The following is a 19188-nucleotide window of genomic DNA, read 5'->3' as shown; positions in this document are numbered from 1 at the left end:
AAAATAATACCACATAAATTAGATATAGCCAAATATTATGAAAACATAAAACTTCATTACTAAATGACATGAAACAATCTAATATAAATAGTATCTAAAAAGTGAAAAACAACACTAAATGTCATGTCATGACACTTAGAATTTAGATGTCTCCAACATGCCAAATAACTATATATAAATATGTAACAAATAACTACGAACAAATACTCTAAGTTCAAATATGACAAATAACTACAAATATTTAAGTCTCAAAGTTTTAAAAAGTCATCACTCCGACACTAGCACTCTAAGTATGAGTAAAATTATAAAAATTATTATTATATGTATGGATTCTGGGTTGGGTTAGATGGATTTGAACTGAATCCGGAATCCGATCCGAACTTGGTTGGGTTGTAGTAAAATCCATCCGACTAACCCGATTGCTCGATCCAACCCGCATTTTTTCTATTAGATCGAATTGGGTTGGGCGGGTTCATTGGATTTATCCGGCCCATGTTCACCCCAACTTCCTAGTAAACTTTATGCACCTAGTAATTTGGAGGAATTATTAGCTAGGAGAAACACAAGCAATAAATTGCAGCAATCATTCAAACATTTCATCGAACAGTTTGTGTATAAAAATTATATTTGAACAATTAGAATGTCAAAAGTAGAATGTTCATAATTTATTTCAAAATTAAGGGGAAAAAATAATTTACCATTGAGAAATAGTGAAATTATAAGAATTAGAAAACTAAAATGTAGAAGCACAAAGCCACAAAGATGAGGCGAGTTGCTTACAAACTGAAAGTACTCATCACACACCCAATTTCCCATGTTTTTCATTTGAATACCAATTGCTATCAACCAATATCACCTCAGTCATTGTATGAACGAGAGTTCAATCAAAGTGTAGTAAAAGTTGTAGATTTAAACGCCAGTAAATATATGAGTAGAACTTGCACTTCAAAAGCCACATGTATGATAATAAAACAAATTGACTGTTGAATTAAAAGTAATAATAACAACAGCGAAGTCTAATGACAAAAATCAAACTAATCAGGAAAACACTTAGAAAAAATAACATATAAACTTAATTTCAACAAGGTGAAATCAAGCTTTCAGAGTAAATCATGACTTGGACTTCGCGATTATGTATGTCGTTAGGAATTTCAAGAAGATCAAATCTATTGTCTTTCCCATTGTAGAGGAGTTTTAGATGCAGCACCAAGATATCACCATTGTCAAACATGTACGGAGGAAACTGTTTGGGATAACTAAAATCAAGAACATGGCAAACATCGTTACTACTAATGTTGAGTAATTTAGTCCAAGACCCATCAACTCCAAACTCCTTCATCTGCCAAAGTGAAAAATGAAGGCTGTAAGTGGAACTGAAACATAAGCACTCACCCAGAACTCCAAGTACATGAGAGTATGAGACCATGAGTACTTAGGTATATCAGGTAACAAAAACTTAACAAAAACTTCACAAACTCCTCCTTGTTCAAATCAAACGAAAGAATTGAGGCATTATCCTTCACATTAGTTTTGCAATAGACTAGCCAGTTAAGAGTCCCGTTCAAGTGAACCCCAAGTGATGTTATAGCTCTATCGTTAGGGAGTAATATTTTGCAAATCATATCTCTTTGGAGTATTGTTATTTTTCAAAAATATTGTACCAGATTTTTCAATATTTATCTATACTTTTAATATTGGCTTAAATAAGTTTTTGGTCCCTAACCTTTACTAAATGCTTGGTTTTAGTCCCTCGCCGGAGCAAAGGTGGGTTTTAGTCCCTAACTTTTGCCAAAAAATTTGGTTTTCGTCCCTCCGGAGCTCTTGGTCAACGCCGGAGCTCCGGTGGCCCATGTGGCATGTCTATGTCATTTAATGAACTGAGGTGGATTTTTTTTTTTTCTTTATTTTTTAATTATTAGTTAGATTATTAATTAATAAAATGAAAAAAAATTAAAAGAATGGATTAAGGAGTGAAAAACACTTCATCCCTTTCCTTTGCTAGGGTTCCTCGCGTCCCTTTCCTCCCACGCTGTCATCGAAGAATCACAACGTTGTGAGGGGCGGTGGTGACTCAACACAGGGAGACGACAGTGATGGTGTTTTCTTATGTTACAGATGTTTACTGTTAGCTGGGTTGTTAGTTGGTTAAGCTGAGTTGGTTAGTTTGTTAAGCTGAGTTGGTTAGTTTGTTAGACGGTTGAGGTTAGTATAAAGGGTGTTAACTAATCAATTGTAATCATGTTGAATAGTGAATAAACTTTCTCTCCTTCTCTCTGGTTTCTTTCTCTTTCTCTCTTCATCTCTTCTTCTTCTTCAACCTTCTGTCCTATCATTGGTATCTAGAGCCCTAAGATTCACGGAACCGCCATGGCTGAAGCAACAAGGTTTCAGAGTTCGATTCGTGAAGCGGAGGAGCGAATCATGGCAGCGATGGATCCTTGCATCGCCCGCCACATGCGTGAACTGGAACTTCGGTTCGAGACGCAATTCAATGGTTTCCAGGAAGCTATGCGTGGAATTGGTTTGCAGGTCACCGACTTGGCTTCTGCACGACGTAGCAGAACACCAGGCGATGGAGATCACAGGATGCCAACTCGCCTCACGAGGTTGGATTTTCCGAAATTCAGCAAGGACGATGTCGATTCTTGGATCGCTAAGTGCGAGAGGTTTTTTGCGTTGGATGGCACTCCTGAAGGCGAGCGTGTCGCTGTTGCCAGTATCGCCATGGACGAGAGCTCGTTCAGGTGGTTTCAGGGATTGGAGCAAGGTACGGTGGGAAGAGTGACTTGGCCGGAGTTTGCGGCGGCGCTGCGAACACGATTTGGGGTTGAATTTGAGTCGCCGATGGAGGAGCTCAAACGATTGGTGCAACAGGGAAATCTTGAGGAATATCATGAAGCTTTTGACAATCTTGCATGTAGAACAGAGCTTTCTGAGTCGTTGAAGCTTCAGTGTTATCTTGGAGGCCTCAATCCTGAGCTATGTACTGGGGTGAAGATGTTTGGTCCTCGCACTCTGCTGGAAGCAATGAGAATTGCTAAATTGCAAGAGAGAAGTTTGGAATTGTTGCATAAGAAATCTAATTCAGTGACCAAAACCTACAGCAATTGGAGTGAAAGGAAGGGAGTAGCACCTGTAACAGTGGAGAAGAAGGCGATTGAGAGGAAAACTGTTGGGGAAAACAACCAGAAAGGTATTCTGGGCAAGCCAAATTACACATTCCAGAAGAAACTCACTCCTAAGGAGATGGATGAACATCGTACTCAGAATCTGTGCTTCTTTTGCCATGAAAAGTACACTCCAGGGCATGATTGTCCCCAAAGAAAGAAGTCTCAGGTCTTCTTTATGGCAGTAGATGGTCTTGAGTCAGAAGAGCTTTTGGAGGAGGTGGAACAAGAATCTCGACCTGAGGTAAATGTTCCTAAAGTCTCTCTTAATGCTTTGCATGGTGATTCAATTTCTTTAGATGCTTTGGATGGTGATTCAGAATATCCTATGATGAGATTGACTGGTTGGCTAGGCAAGAAGAGAATTTTTGTGTTGATAGATACAGGAAGTACACACAATTTTATTAACCAAAAATTATGCCATGAGGGGTTGAGCAAGATTAAGTGTTTGCAACCAGTAAAAATAACAGTGGCAGATGGGGGAATCATACAAGGCACTGGTTGGTGTGAGGGAATTTCATGGAAAATGCAGGGTTACACTTTTACTGATAATGCAATTGCTATTCCTCTAAGTAGTTGTGACCTCATTTTGGGTATGCAATGGCTTAGACAAAGGGGCAAAATATCATGGGATTTTACCAACTTGATTATGGAGTTTGCTATGGGAACAGAGATGGTCAGATTGCAGGCCATGGAGGAAAAAGAGAACAAGTTGGTCACTGCTGCCAAACTACACCATATGGTTGGGGAAGATAAGTTTAGCTTCCTACTACAGATTCTTCCTTGTTTTCAGGAAGTGGCTTGCTGTACCATCAAGGCCACTGAATCAGGGAATTCTGGACTATCTTCAGAAGGAGGGAATGAGGAGTTGCAGGCTCATAAAGAAGCAATTTTGCAGGACTACAGTGATGTGTTTGAGGAACCTGCTCAGCTGCCACCTTTTAGGGGCATTCATGATCATAAGATCATCCTTAAAGAGGGGTCAAATCCTGTCTCTCTCAGGCCATATAGATATCCCCCTGCAGAGAAAGATGTCATTGACAAAATGGTGAAGGAACTGCTGGAATCAGGGGTCATTCAGCCTAGCTCTTCTCCTTTTGCCTCACCAATTGTCTTGGTCAAAAAGAAGGATGGAAGTTGGAGGATGTGTGTAGATTACAGAAAACTTAATGACATGACTGTGAAGGCAAAGTTCCCAATCCCATTGGTGGAAGATTTATTGGATGAACTGGGTGGAGCTAAAATTTTTTCTAAGCTGGACCTAAGAGCTGGCTATCATCAATTGAGGATGAGGCCTGAGGATGTGGAAAAAACAGCTTTCCAAACACATTCAGGGCAATATGAGTATGTTGTTATGCCCTTTGGACTCACAAATGCTCCTTCAACGTTCCAAGGAGCTATGAATGCTATCTTTGCTCCATTTCTAAGAAAGAGTGTGCTCATATTTTTTGATGATATCTTAGTGTATAGTGCTACAGTTGAGGCTCATTTGCAGCATCTAAGAGAGGTGTTTGCTGTCCTTAGGAAGCATTCCTTTTATGTCAAAAGGAGCAAATGTGCTTTCTTTACTCCTGTGATTGAGTACTTAGGCCATTTTATTTCAGCTTCAGGGGTTTCTACAGATTCCACAAAGATCAAAGCTATTCAGGATTGGCCAGAACCTGTGACTATTAAGCAGCTGAGAGGGTTTTTAGGGCTTACAGGCTACTATAGAAGATTTATCAAAGGGTATAGCATTCTGGCTTCCCCATTGACAGATCTTTTGAGGAAAGATGGTTTCCATTGGTCAGCTGCAGCATCAGCAGCTTTTCTCCAGCTCAAAAATGCTTTGGTCCAAGCTCCTGTGCTTGCTATTCCAGATTTGCAGAAGCCTTTTACAGTGGAAATTGATGCTTCTAGTACTGGAATTGGTGCTGTTCTTCTACAGGACAAGCATCCCGTGGCCTTTATTAGTAAGGTCCTATCCCCCAGAAATAGACTCTTATCAGTTTATGATAGAGAGCTATTGGCTTTGGTCCATGCAGTTACTAAATGGCACCAGTATTTGGCTATTCAGCAGTTTACTATTCTTACTGATCAGCAAAGTTTGAAGTTTTTGTTGGAGCAGAGATTATCCACACCAGCTCAATACAGATGGGTCACTAAGTTGATGGGCTTGTCTTATGTGATTCAGTACAAAAGGGGTAAAGAGAATGTGGTGGCTGATGCTCTCTCTCGAGCTTCACATGGAGAGTTGTTCCAGCTCTCAGTTTCTTCCATTTCCTCAGAATTATGGGGTTTACTCACTCAAGCTTATGCAGCTGATGAGGCTCTACAGCAGCTCATCTCTCAAGTCCTAGCCCAACCTCAACTGCATGCTCACTATTCTGTAGTGGATGGTTTCTTGTTTAGGAAACATAGGTTGATGATTCCTAATAATTCTCAAGTCAGAACATTGATTTTGGAATGGCTGCATTCTTCTCATCAGGGTGGGCACTCTGGTATAAGGGCTACTGTTGTTAGGATTAAGTCCTTATTTTTCTGGAAGGGACTCAGTAAGGATGTTGCTGATTTTATCCAAAAGTGTGAGACTTGTCTTCGGTGTAAGTATGAGAGAGTTGCTAGTCCAGGTTTACTTCAACCACTCCCCATACCTGCTGGCGTTTGGCAGAGCATTGCTATGGACTTTATTGACAAATTGCCTAAGTCTCATGGAAAGGATGCTATCTGGGTTGTCATTGATAGGTTGAGCAAGTATGCTCACTTCATTCCCCTCACTCATCCTTATACAGCTTCTACTTTGGCTGAGATTTTCATCAAAGAGGTTTATAGGCTTCATGGTGCTCCCTCCAACATTGTCAGTGATAGGGACCCTCTGTTTACCAGTACATTTTGGACTGCTTTCTTACAGCAGCTGGGCATCTCTCAAAGCCTCACCACTGCTTATCACCCACAATCTGATGGTCAGAGTGAGGTTCTGAATAGGTGTTTAGAACATTACCTTAGAGCCATGACTTGGCAAAGACCTAAGGAATGGGTCACCTGGTTGCCACTAGCTGAGTGGTGGTATAACACCACTTATCATTCAGCTATCCAGACTACTCCCTATGAGGTGGTGTATGGTCAGCCACCAGCAATCCATCTTCCTTATTGTCCTCAGAGCACTATTGTGGAAGCGGTGGACAGGAGCTTTACAGCTAGGGAGCAAATGATTCAGAAGCTTCATGCCAATCTCATGAGGGCTCAAGCCATAATGAAAATACAGGCTGACAAGCATAGAACAGATAGGGAATTTTCTGTGGGAGATTGGGTTTTGTTGAAACTCCAGCCTTATAGGCAGAGTTCCACTCAACACAGGGCTTCTGAAAAACTATCTCCACGATTTTTTGGACCCTATCAGGTGCTTCACCGTGTTGGCAAGGTTGCTTACACTCTGGCCCTTCCCCCTGAGTCCAAGATCCATCCTACATTCCATGTTTCTCTGCTGAAGCCATGCCCTTCACCGGCTATGCCACATGTACCACTTCCTTTAGAGTGGGGCAATTTGGATCAGCCAAAGGCTCCTTTTAAGATCCTCAAGAGACGAATGGTTCAGCGCAGGCACAAGGCAGTCACTGAGGTGCTGGTTCAGTGGCTAGGTGAAATGGAGGAAGAAGCTACTTGGGAGGTTCTGTATAACCTCAAACTGAAGTACCCTACATTTGATACTACTGTTGTTGTCCCTGAGAATTCTCGGGTTATTCCTTGAGGACAAGGAAATTGTTAAGGGGAGGGATATGTTACAGATGTTTACTGTTAGCTGGGTTGTTAGTTGGTTAAGCTGAGTTGGTTAGTTTGTTAAGCTGAGTTGGTTAGTTTGTTAGACGGTTGAGGTTAGTATAAAGGGTGTTAACTAATCAATTGTAATCATGTTGAATAGTGAATAAACTTTCTCTCCTTCTCTCTGGTTTCTTTCTCTTTCTCTCTTCATCTCTTCTTCTTCTTCAACCTTCTGTCCTATCATAGTTGCTTTCCCAAACCCTGATTGAGGAACCTCACTCTTCAGCGCTTGGATTTCACCATCTAAAACATCCAACACCATGTCTCAATCTCCGTCAGAAGCAAACAAAGAAGCATACAAGATCCTCATCTACAGCAAGTTCTGCGGCTCGATCTGGATGTGGTTGGGTTTGGGGGTCTCGATCTGGGTATGCGCCTGGTTTGGAGTGGCTGGGTTGGGGTGTGGGGTTGTTGTTTTCTGGGTTTATGGTGAATAAGGGAAAATAGGTAATTTTCGGAATTTTTGTTATCTTAATTGTTATCACTGTCATGTTAATTTCTAGTCTATTCTCAATGTGACAGAGAACATTTTATGGGTAATTTTTTTCTGCTTGAGTTCGCTTCTGGGTAAGGAATGGATGAGAACTGCTGATGAAGATGAGTATGAAGAGCAAGAGGGAGAGTATGAGCAACATGATATGTGATTTTGATGAAGATGGATAACATGCTGCAACTTCCTGTTGCCAGTTCATACTCTTGTTCCTGTTACACGTTTTACACTTTTGTTCTTGCTACCATTCTATCAAACTATTTCTGATTTCTATTTTTGTTTCTAGTATGACAATATTGCTCAAACAATTTGTACTATTTTAATCTGCTTGAACATTTTCTGGGTTTATGCCACTGTGATTTGCAAGCTAAATGTGTTTCTAGGGTTGGGAATTTTGTTTAATGGGTTTGATTGATGATTGGGGGATGGGGAACTAATTAAATGAGTGTTTTAATTAATTAGGTGAGGGATTAGTTTAGGTAATTGAGTCAATTTAAAAAAAAAATTTAATTAACACCTGGCTTCATTAATCCCACATGGCAAGGCCATATGGGCCACCGGAGCTCCGGCGTTGACCAAAAGCTCCGGAGGGATGAAAACCAAATTTTGTGGCAAAGGTTAGGGACTAAAACCCACTTTTGCCCCGGCGAGGGACTAAAACCAAGCATTTGGTAAAGGTTAGGGACCAAAAACTTATTTAAGCCTTTAATATTTATCTTCATTTTTTCCAAAATATTTCTCCCTTCGGTTTTGCAGCATCATCTCATTCTCATCTCATAAACTTCTCTCACCATCAAGCCAACCTCTCTCTCTTGACTTCTCTTCTCACTTCTCACCACTGCACCAGCCTCCCGAGATTCCTTTCGGTTCCCCTTCAGCTCCTCCTGGAGCCACAGGCGAAGAATGGAAAAGGTGGGGGAGGGTGTAGTGGGAGAAAAAGGTGGGAGTTAGGGAGGAGCCGAGGAGGTGGGGAACTCGAACTCGCCGGAAGAGTTGTTAGCTGAGAGGTCGAGGGTGAGGAGGAAACAAGCGGGGCAAATGAGAAAGTTGAAAACTTTTACGGAATAAGAATAGCTCACTTGATAACACATATTGAGTCTACGAGAATAGTTCTTAGATTCAATCTCGCACAATACATCCTGAAGAGGGATAAAGAGTTATTAACCGTGACTAAATCTCAAATTCAAAATAGTTATTTAAAGGGTGACCAGGTTCGCCGTCCGGATGGTTTTAAAAAAAAAGGAAGGGGGGGGGGCTTGTGAATTGTAATAAACATATGCAACTGAAAATTTTACTTTCTGCCTCCCAATAATTACCATAAAACCATGCAGTTGAGTGGTCCTTTATTCCCCCCTTAATCAGATACATTTGAGAACCCAATATTAGTCACTAAGCGACTAAATAAAGAAAGGCTTAATTGCAGTTTTACTCCCTCATTTTTCACCTATGTGTGATTTAGCTCCCTTATGTTTAAAACGAGCGATTTTGCTCCCTTATCTTACAATTTGTGAAAATCAACTCTTTCTGTTAGTTAGCCGTTTAAAGTTTGACGGAGTTGGTTGACGTGGCGTTCATTAAATGACATGGTTCTCACATATTGAACACTTGGATGCCACTTCACTAAATAAATAAAACAAACAATTAAATAATAATAATAATTAAACCCAAATCTCCTCTCCCCTTCGTTCATCTTCAACTCTGTTTTCTCTTCCTCCTCTGTCACATTCCTCCTTTTCTTCTACTTCTTCCAACCTAGAGATTCAACCCAAATCTGAAAACCCAGATTTTTCCAAAATTGTGAAAACCTAGATCTGAAAAACCAGTAGTTGCCCTCCCGTAACTGTCACATCTGTCGTGAAACTCATTTTCATAAGCCCCAAACCCACCGTGACTCAAATCAAAGAAGAAAGATGGTGGCTTTATTGAGAAAGGCGATGGCTATGAGAAAGGTGGTGGTGTGTTGAATGGGTCTTTGAGTGTGAGGTCTTTCTCTTCATCTTTTTAATCTCCAGGTCGATTGAATTTGTGGGTGGTGGTTTTCGTTTAGGGGGTGGGGATTTCAGGTCTAGGTGTTGGATTTAATGGTGGCTGGGGTTCTGGTTTAAGGAGAGGTAAGAAGAAGGAGAAGAAAATTGGGGCTGAGAAGGGAGTGGAGGTGGTGAGAATGGAGGTGGCTGATGATGGATCTGAAGATGAGGTTGGGTGAGAAGTGAGTCAGATTAAGGTTTTGTTCTCAGGTTTTAAAACCCAAGTTTTTCCCGTATCTGAAAACCAAGCTCTTCGTCTCTTCACTTCTCTGCTTCAACTTCCCAAATTTGCTCGTGGCATAACCAAAAATTTGGTATTGTGTTTTTCGACTGGAAGTTAGTGACTAAATCACAAAGGATAATAATATAATATGGCTTGTTTAGCAAACTCAATTTGTTTCAGTTTTGTTTAAAGGATTAAACCAAGATTTTCTCGGTATTGGTTTGATTTTCTAGGTTTTGTTTAAGATGATGGAAGAAGGAGGATGCAGGTGATAGCCCGATGGGGATGAAGATGATAAAAGAATGATTAGTATTTAAAAAATATTCATTTAGGGTTAATTTTGTTTTTTTAATTTATTTGCTTTTTTTTATTTTGTTTATTTACTGATGTGTCATTTTGTGTGGTGCAATTAGCAAAGCCACGTCATCCTTGGTGGTGCAACAAGCAAATTCCGTCTGAAATTTGACGGCAAATAGACGGAGGGGGCCAATTTTCACAAACTAGAATTTGAGGGAGTAAAATCGCTCGTTTTAAACATGAGGGAGCCAAATCGCACTTAGGTGAAAGATAAGGGAGCAAAACTGCAATTAAGCCATAAAGAAACAAACAAACAAATCAATAAACAACTGGAAGTGAAAAAATTAACCATTTCACATACATCACTCAGAAAACCAAATCTCAATGAAGAAGTAATGAAAGTTGAATTAAATAATTGACAGCTGCACATTCATGAAACTCTATCTGAACTTATATGATAGAGACCAGAATTAGAAAACTGTGAAAAGGGTTGCTGAGACTGCAAGAGCTATGCTAGTTATTAATCTTTTGCAAGTAGATGGCTTCCAAGCAGCTGCACCACAAAGCAAGACCTCATATTAGATTAATCACCTTATATTAGATGTGACAAGGAAACCAATGGTGTGTTTGTTTTAATGTTTTCATCGGTTCAGCACGAGTTCTAATGCAATAAAACACAGTTTTTGATGCACAGAATGTACTTTTACCGGATGGAACTTGGCTCTTGAATTAACGAAATGTGTTTTTTCATTCATTTCAACTGTATCACAAAAGTCTAGCCACAATGTATCCCTAATAATTGGGAGGAATTAGGATAGATATGGATTAAAATCTTGTGTGTTCAATCTATGTCTTATCTCATTCTCTGACCCACCAATAAAATTTTGACATGTCAATTAAAAGTTACATGTAAGTTTAATTTGTATATGTCTCACTCGCCTCTTTTTCTTATTGACATAGCAATAGTTTATTGGTAGAACAAGAAATTGAAACACTATATGAGAACACAAGATTTTGATCTAATAGACACAGATATAATTAGGCAATGACTTGAATTTGAAGAACTAACCAAATATCTATCCAAGGACTCACCACTTAGAAGAACAGAGACATTAGAATAAAACTGATAGTCATTGTACCACATGAAACAATTGGATCCATAAATTTCCCATCTTCTTTTGTTTCCAATTACATTTCTGAAACTCACCAACTGAGCATCCAGGCACCTTCTGCAGTCTATCTTGCTGATATCTCTTGTGCACTGAGCCATGCCATACCTCTTCCAACCATTTTGACTTAGGTTGAGCACCTTTGTCTGGAACATAGATAACTCCTCTGGAGCAGAAGCTGCCATCTCACTCATGAAAGGTAACCCTTCAGAAACCACAGAAGGGTCATCAAAATCAGTGTCATTTGTGATTGCCACTGCTGTTGGTTGCATAACTCCAAAGAAGCTCTCATTTGAATACCTCAAAAAACACCATCTGAACCAAATTGAAACATCTCTGCTCTTTGGACAGTCATTTGAGGCTACTTGAGTAGAGTTAAGGACACAGTTTGAACAATTTTAGGCTGATATGTCTCCTCTGCATAATACTGTACCATAAACCTTGTTGCCTTTTTTTCCTACATGGGTTTGGTAGAAACCATGGTGATCAACCACTTTAGAAGCTAGAGAATCCAACAAAATTCTCAGATTGGTGTGGAATATGTCTTGGTTCACAGAATAATCAGCTTCTTCTCTGCATTGGGAACCTGTTTGAATGTTAGTATCGGCAGGGGAAAAGCTATTTGGAAGTACCAAAACAAAGAAACAGATAGCATATAGCTTTAGAAAATGCAATGTCTGCATCTCTTGGGTAGCAAAAGAGAGAGATCAAAATTCAGAAGCAATGACAGTGTCACCTACCTTAGCAAAACAATTGAAGTTTTATCACTTGGTCAAATAGTGACCTTTAATTAACACTTTTTCTATATGCAAGTGTGCAAAGTCAACTCTTGGGTGACAAGCAAATGACATGTATTACTGTGTATGATGGTTTGTTGGATTATGAAGTATAAGTCAAACAATTTTTTAGTCCTTTGTTTTGTGATGACTTTTTTTTTAAAGTGTTTTATTTTTAAGAGTGCGATAGTTTGAGTTTTTTCTTAAAAAATCACTTGTTTTTTAAATCAACTTTTAATATGTTTGTTTAAGTTTGTAAAAATATTATTATTTAAAAAAGTTGAAATCAAATTGTTGTGAAAAACTATTTTGATTATCTTATAAAATGTTATTTTGATAGAACAGGGAAGGAAAATTGAAAATAAGAGGGATTTATAAGACAAAAGTATCCTTAAAAAAATCATAATGCCACGATAACTAGCCAAATCATTTTTATTGAACCATAAACTTATGGTGTAGAAGTTGGTATGAGTAGTAAATCTCTCCCTATCAAAGATGTAACGCATCTATATTTTTAAGGACTCGAACATATGGCATCTGCTTAAGTTAGAACAACGCATCCGTGTCAGTTGATCTACGCATTTTATGATATACCCAAATCATGTTTTAAACAAATGCTAATCATCTTATGCTTTTTATAAAAATCTCTAAACCCAAGTTAAAAATCGTTATCATTTCTTTATTATTAAACTAACACACTCTGTCTCTAACCATTGAATTGAAAGCCCAAATAAAATGTCAAACAAGTTGAATTATAGATGATTTGCATTCATATAAGATTATTCAGAAGAATATGCTGCACCATCTCTAGCTGAAACTTCTTGTAGAATTTAGTGGATTGGGTAATTTTGGCTTTAAAATCCAAGATATGGAGATAAAATTTAAAGTAAGACACAACCCCTTTTTTACGTGTCTTTTTCTTTTGTTTTCTTTTGCATAAAGTATACTTTTGCGTGGGAAATAAACTAATCGTTTATTATGATAAAAAGGTAAATAACTAAATATTATCTCGAACTTTTGATGTGATAAGCATTGTCAAAAGGAAACTCTCCACTTTGGTTGTAATTGATGTTGGTGATGACTATGATGAACATTATCAAGTGATTTCTAATCCAATCATCAGGTTACAATGAGATGAGATGTCTTCTCTTAACTCATCACATAATGAAATAATGTGTGGCCAACGCAACGCGGTAACCAATTCTTTTTATTTTTTAGTTGACGGAAAGAATATGAGAAAAGTTACCTACTCGGACAATTTAAAAGTTTTCTGCAATAACTATGTTAAACATGGATGATTAAACATGAAAACTCAAAAAGAACATGATAATGCTGGAAGAAGGAGAATAATACCTGCTTACCTGAAAGTCCAATATCCTTTAAACCACCAAGCTGTAAACGAAAAATCAGTTTACAATTCCAAAATTGTGTCAGATATATATAAATACATAGAATCAGTAACTAATTATGCTAGAGGAAAAAAGCAGCGGAAAATTTTATAAGGGCGTAGTTCATACACTCTTAAATGGTTATGGAGAGTCTTCTCGCAGCTCAAATATGAAGGTTTCTCTCTACTCTCCAATTCCCTGAATGAAAAGGTTCTATCCGCTACAATATAAGGTAGACTAGGAAAAGAATCATATTAATATTGAGAGAGAAGCATTCCTGACCTTTAGTTTTTTCAAGTCTTCCATGTGAATAATCAGAAAATAAAATTTGTCTGAAAGCAAACAAGTGAACATTCTCAAAGAAAGTATGAAATGTTGAGTTATACAATGGCTTTAGCACAATTTCACAGTATTTGTTTATCATATGAAATGACATTTACATTATTACCTCATGAATGAATTTTGACCATAATGATTATATATTTTTAATTTATTGTGGAACAAGTTTTTTTTGGATGTGATTATGCAAATGTTATATGGACTTTTTTTTCAAATTGAACATGCATTGTGTGAAGTGTTACTTACTTGTCAGCTGTGTTCAAAAACCTAAGGTTTTCTCAGTTTGGCTTTTGTAAAACATATCAACACCTCTTTGCCACCTAAATGTTAGCATAGTTCATACAGGAATATAACTGTTTTATTTGGCATGTTTCTATAGGATCATGGATCATCCATTAGTTCTCAGCTATGTGAACTTTCTTGCGGTCTCAAAATGTTTTCTGAGTCATCGATACCGGAGATACCAGAGAAGGAATCTCCTTGGGAAAAATTATAAGACCGCAAACATTTTAAGACAACAAAAATGTTCACATAGGTGAGAACTAATGGATGGTCCATGATCCTATAGAAACATGCCAAATAAAACAGTTATATTCCTGTATGAACCATGCTAACATTTAGGTGGCAAAGAGGTGTTAATATGTTTTATAAAAGTTAAACTGAGAAAACCTTAGGTTTTTGAACACAACTGACAAGTAAGTAACACTTCACACAATGCATGTTCAATTTGAAAAAAAAAATGCATATAACATTTGCATAATCACATCCAAACCACGATGTTCAGTCCCAATTCTCCAAACCGTCTCAGCTTCAGGCTTCACATACCTCTTATTGATTATCACACTACTGTGTTGAATATAAAAACATGACTTAAATAGCCTACAAACGAAAACTGAAATAGCAAAACTAACAGCAAAAAATCTGGAACAGAAAAGCAAAGAAAACTGTAACTAACTCCTACTGACCCACTAAATAGAAAACGTGTTAAACACGTCCTAAAAGCACTACTTTAATTTAAACAACTAACATAATTCCTAACTTGTAGCTAGTGCACTAACATAACAGATCCAACAATGGTCACCGACGATAAGAAGCAGTAAAGTTAAACTTAAATTGCATTTAGAAACAAAGAATGATCGGAGAAGAAGCTAAGGAACCTGTGCCACGATCACCGAGCTAAGAAGCTTGAAAAAAACAGGTTGGGGTTGGGGTTGGGGGTTCACGGGTTGGGTTTGGGGATTCACGAGTTGGGGATTCTGGTTATCCTGCTAATGAAACGTTTGAAAGATAACAAGCACAGAAAAGAGTAGAAGAGAGTAAGAGAGATAGAGAAATCACCATTTGCATTGTTCGGAGAGCGGAAACAAAGCGATTGTTTGCTCCAAGGAATGAATAAAAGTTTACAAGGTGAGGAGGGTTGAGGGTGTGTTTGGTTATTATTCTAGCTCTAAGTAGAATTACGACCCAGCCCCAAATGTGGATTGTTTTCCATTTGGGAAACATTTTTTAAAATCGATTCAAGAAGGCAGTAAATCGCATTTTGAAGCAAAGAAAGATCCAAAAAGAAGTTAAAGAACTTGTGCCACGATTGTTAAAACGGAAACATGTATGCTTCTACGAAAATCACACTACTTTATTGAATGCAAAAACATGGCTTAAATAGCATCCAAACGAAAACTAAAATAACAAAACTAACAGCAGAAAATCTGGAACAGAAAACAAAGAAAACTGCAACTATCATAATTTCTAACTAAATAGAAAACGTGTTAAATATATCCTAAAAGCACTAGTTTAATTTAAACAACTAACATAATTTCTAACTTGTAAGGGAGATAGAGAAATCACCATTGGTATTGTTCGGAGAGCAGAAACAAAGCAATTTTTTGCTCCAAAGAATGAATAGAAGTTTGCAAGGCGAGGAGGGTCGAGGGTGTGTTTGGTTTGGTTCTCATTAATTGGTCAGTCTTCTATCACTTAATGTGCTGAAAATAAGATTATGGATTAGCCTCACAACTACCGAATATGAAGTTAACTTAGTTAATACTGTAAAAAGAGTCCCCGAGGATTAGCTCAAGCGGTCTCAAAATGTTTTCTAAGTCACCGATACCGGAGATACCAGAGAAGGAATCTCCTTGGGAAAAATTCTAAATAGTCCAAATCCTTCTTCTATGTAGCAACTAACATAGCTGAGAACTATTTGGACTATTTAGAATTTTTCCCAAGGAGATTCCTTCTCTGGTATCTCCGGTATCGGTTACTCATAAAACATTTTGAGACCGCAAAAAAGTTCACATAGCTGAGAACTAATAGATGGTCCATGATCCTATAGAAACATGCCAAATAAAACAGTTATATTCCTGTATGAACCATGCTAACATTTAGGTGGCAAAGAGGTGTTTATATGTTTTACAAAAGCTAAACTGAGAAAACCTTAGGTTTTTGAACACAGCTCACAACTGACAAGTAAGTAACACTTCACACAATGCATGTTCAATTTGAAAAAAAAGTGCATATAACATTTGCATAATCACATTCAAACCACGGGTGTTCAGTCCCAACTCTCCAAACCGCACATGAGTGCAGAGTGGTTAATGTCAAATTTAAGGAAACTACTATTTTAAACTATTTTGATGAAAATAAAATAAGCTTTTAATTTAGAAATAAAACGGTCAAATTCATGATGTAAATTGCAAGAAATGAAATGTAAGCTACGCATGGAATTGTACATTCTATTTTTCTGTCTTTTTATTCTTTTTGGCTCCCTCATGGTGTTTGTATTGCCGACTCTAGTTTTCTTAGATGTGTTTGTCATTAAGCTTTGAATTAAAATTTGTTCTTCGTCAAAGGATGTAATGTCATCTGTCTCGTTGATTTGGTCATGATCAAATGATGCACGTAGTGTAGACTTTGTCGATGCTGCCTTTGTTTTCTTTTAAACAAATGATTCTTCTTCTTCATCAGATGATATTTGTTGTGTTGATTACCTCCTTCGTTTGCAAGGAATTTATAAAATTGAATCACCAAATCCCGGTCATTCTCATATTCAATGCTGATCTTTCCTAGGCATGAAATACCAAATAAGAAGCTAAATTAGACCAAAATGCTCAGAGAAGTTATAAGACACGAAGAAGCAGAAGTAAAGCGATTCATATAAAGCCAAAAATATTAATTTCCCAAAAACACTACCGAAAGTATAACCCTGAGATATCAGTGAGAGACAGAAAGGTAGAAAAGTTCAGAAAGTAACATAGAATGGAAGGCCTTAAAAAGGTGCTCATCTCTTTCTATCTTGTGCCTATGCATTGTAACAGCTATGAATTATATGTAGTAAATAGTGGCATTCCATCTACATCAGCCTATATTTAAGACACAAAGAAGAGTATTAGGAGTGCCAACTGCAACATAAGCTTTTCTTCTATTATGATTCATATATGTATAAATGATAAAATATAAAAGTGAAAATTACATAATAGATTTAAAAGTGTTTGTGAAGCGTCATGCATGAGTACATGTGAATATATGTGCTGAGCTATGGTTAAACCCATCACAAAATGGAACACTTTAGGAAACCCAAGCAAGAAAAGTGGAATATTCATGGAAACAATCAATTGAAATTACCAGCTTTAATGAATATTGAGAATAAGAGAGCTCTACTCCAGGGTTTCTCCTTACAACTAACTTTACTTTGCTAACAAATCTGAATGATCTCTCAAATCTTACACCTTTCTCTTTATTTTTCTAACCAATCCACTCTAGCTAACTAAATGCTCGAACACCACTAACTAATTAATCTAACTTCCCTAACTACTTTCCAATTCTTTTTGCCCTACCATTTATTGAATACAGAGAATAGGATATAAATCTCTCGTAAAAGGATTTGCTCCGACAATGGAGCCACTACTCTGTATACTAACAAATCTTGATACCTCAAACCTAAAATCTCCCTATTATTTAAGCCTCTAACTCCATTAACTAATTGATCTAACTTCCATAACTACTTTTCTGTCCCTTTCTGGTTTAAAATACAACATGCATCTTTCACATTGAAATAGAATAGCAGACTTCTTTTCCTGCAATCAGCCAATACTTGGTAAATTGTTCTTCAGACAAACAAAATACTACTATTCTTAGTTTTATCATTTATTAGGCTTTTGAAATGCTTCTTGCACAAAGGTCCATTTTTCAGGTATATATTTAGCAACATTATGTCTAACTTCGCAAGAAGTGAACCAAAATATTACTTAGTGAAAGTTGGGGGAGAAAATGAGGAAGAAAACATAAAAGGCTAACCTGGATAATAAAAATATTTGGAGAAGGTATTATTACACAAATGAATCAAAGACGCTTGAAAAATTAAACTGAGGGCTTCAACAAAAGAATTACGGGTTTGAGTATCTCGGTAAGCTTTAACTGGTTGTTGGTATCGGCTTCTGTAAAATTGAGAATGTTTCACATATCAATTTTTAGTCAAGAGTGAAGATAACTTGTCATGTATATATGTACTGCTATGCAAATGTAAATAGGAATAGATAGGTTGGCAAGGAGTGCAGCATGAGGCTCTGAATCTGTTATAAATTATTATACACAAATTCTGATACCTTACTTGAAAATTAGTAATTGATTCCATGAGCTACTGCACTAATAGGATCTAACTCTAATGAATCATGATTAATTTAAACAGTTCGAAAGCAGAAAGGCTTATCAAAAGGAAAAATTTGAAAGCAGTAAATGCACCTCTATGAGCTATAATGTCTACCTCCAGAGAAGTCTGCAACGCCAGTATGCCACATAGAAAAGGCAATAGATCAATCAAAAGTAAAAAATAAAAATATCAAAAAGAACTCATAAATCAGGATTAGATAGTGTAAAAATACATGATCCAATAAGTTTGGAAAAGTAGATGACAAATCTTGTAAACTCACTATAGCTTACAACTTTCATAACCTGTCACACTTCAATTTCAGTAAGCTTGGAGCCAAGTCTTGGCTATCCTACCCTCAGTTCCTCAGACTTGAATCATCAATACGTCATAGATAGTGTAAGAAATAAGAATTTAGAGATTATTTTAGAGATTATTCATCTGTGCCTACGCCAAGAGGGTTGAATGCTGGAGGATATTTGTCCTTTGGTTTACCCTTCTCTGTGGAGCGCTCTCACTATCACTGTGGTCTGTGGTGGTGGACGATGACCTTCTTCTACAACACTTGGTGATGGAAGAAACAGAAAGGTTCAAAGTGGGAGAGATGAGAACACAACAGAAAACACAATTTTTGGGTATGTGATCAGCGACATATATGACTTGGAGATTCTTGGGTTGGGGTGTTCATCTTCGCTTCTGAATTGGATGTTTGGGCCGTCAGAGATTTGGGGGAAAAGTGTGACGTCGCCGCTGCTGTTAGACACAACTTCAAGAGCGCTTTGGGAGATGCCGCAATTTGCAACTGCATGGGGTTTGGAGGCGTGGGTGAGCTGTAGCCGTGCCAACCGGTGTGAGAATGGTACAGTGTATTCGAC

The 19188-nt window shown here is 37.6% G+C and overlaps 1 long non-coding RNA gene and 1 pseudogene across 1 annotated transcript; both read right to left on the bottom strand.

The window, feature by feature from the left end:
• Window positions 1–10300: 10300 nt before the first annotated feature.
• Window positions 10301–11922, bottom strand: LOC130723488 (cysteine-rich repeat secretory protein 38-like; annotated as a pseudogene).
• Window positions 11923–13303: 1381 nt separating this feature from the next.
• Window positions 13304–13715, bottom strand: LOC130723224 (uncharacterized). The gene is made up of 3 exons (XR_009014226.1): window positions 13618–13715; window positions 13465–13533; window positions 13304–13339 (listed from the first exon to the last, which is right to left on the bottom strand). It is a non-coding gene; the product is annotated as an uncharacterized LOC130723224 (long non-coding RNA).
• Between the last annotated feature and the right edge of the window lie 5473 nt (window positions 13716–19188).

The sequence above is a fragment of the Lotus japonicus genome, chromosome 6 (assembly GCF_012489685.1).
Source record: "Lotus japonicus ecotype B-129 chromosome 6, LjGifu_v1.2".
NCBI classification, from domain to species: Eukaryota; Viridiplantae; Streptophyta; class Magnoliopsida; order Fabales; family Fabaceae; genus Lotus; species Lotus japonicus.
Note: the sequence above shows the minus strand (reverse complement) of the source record. Positions and strands in the feature narration are given on the sequence as shown.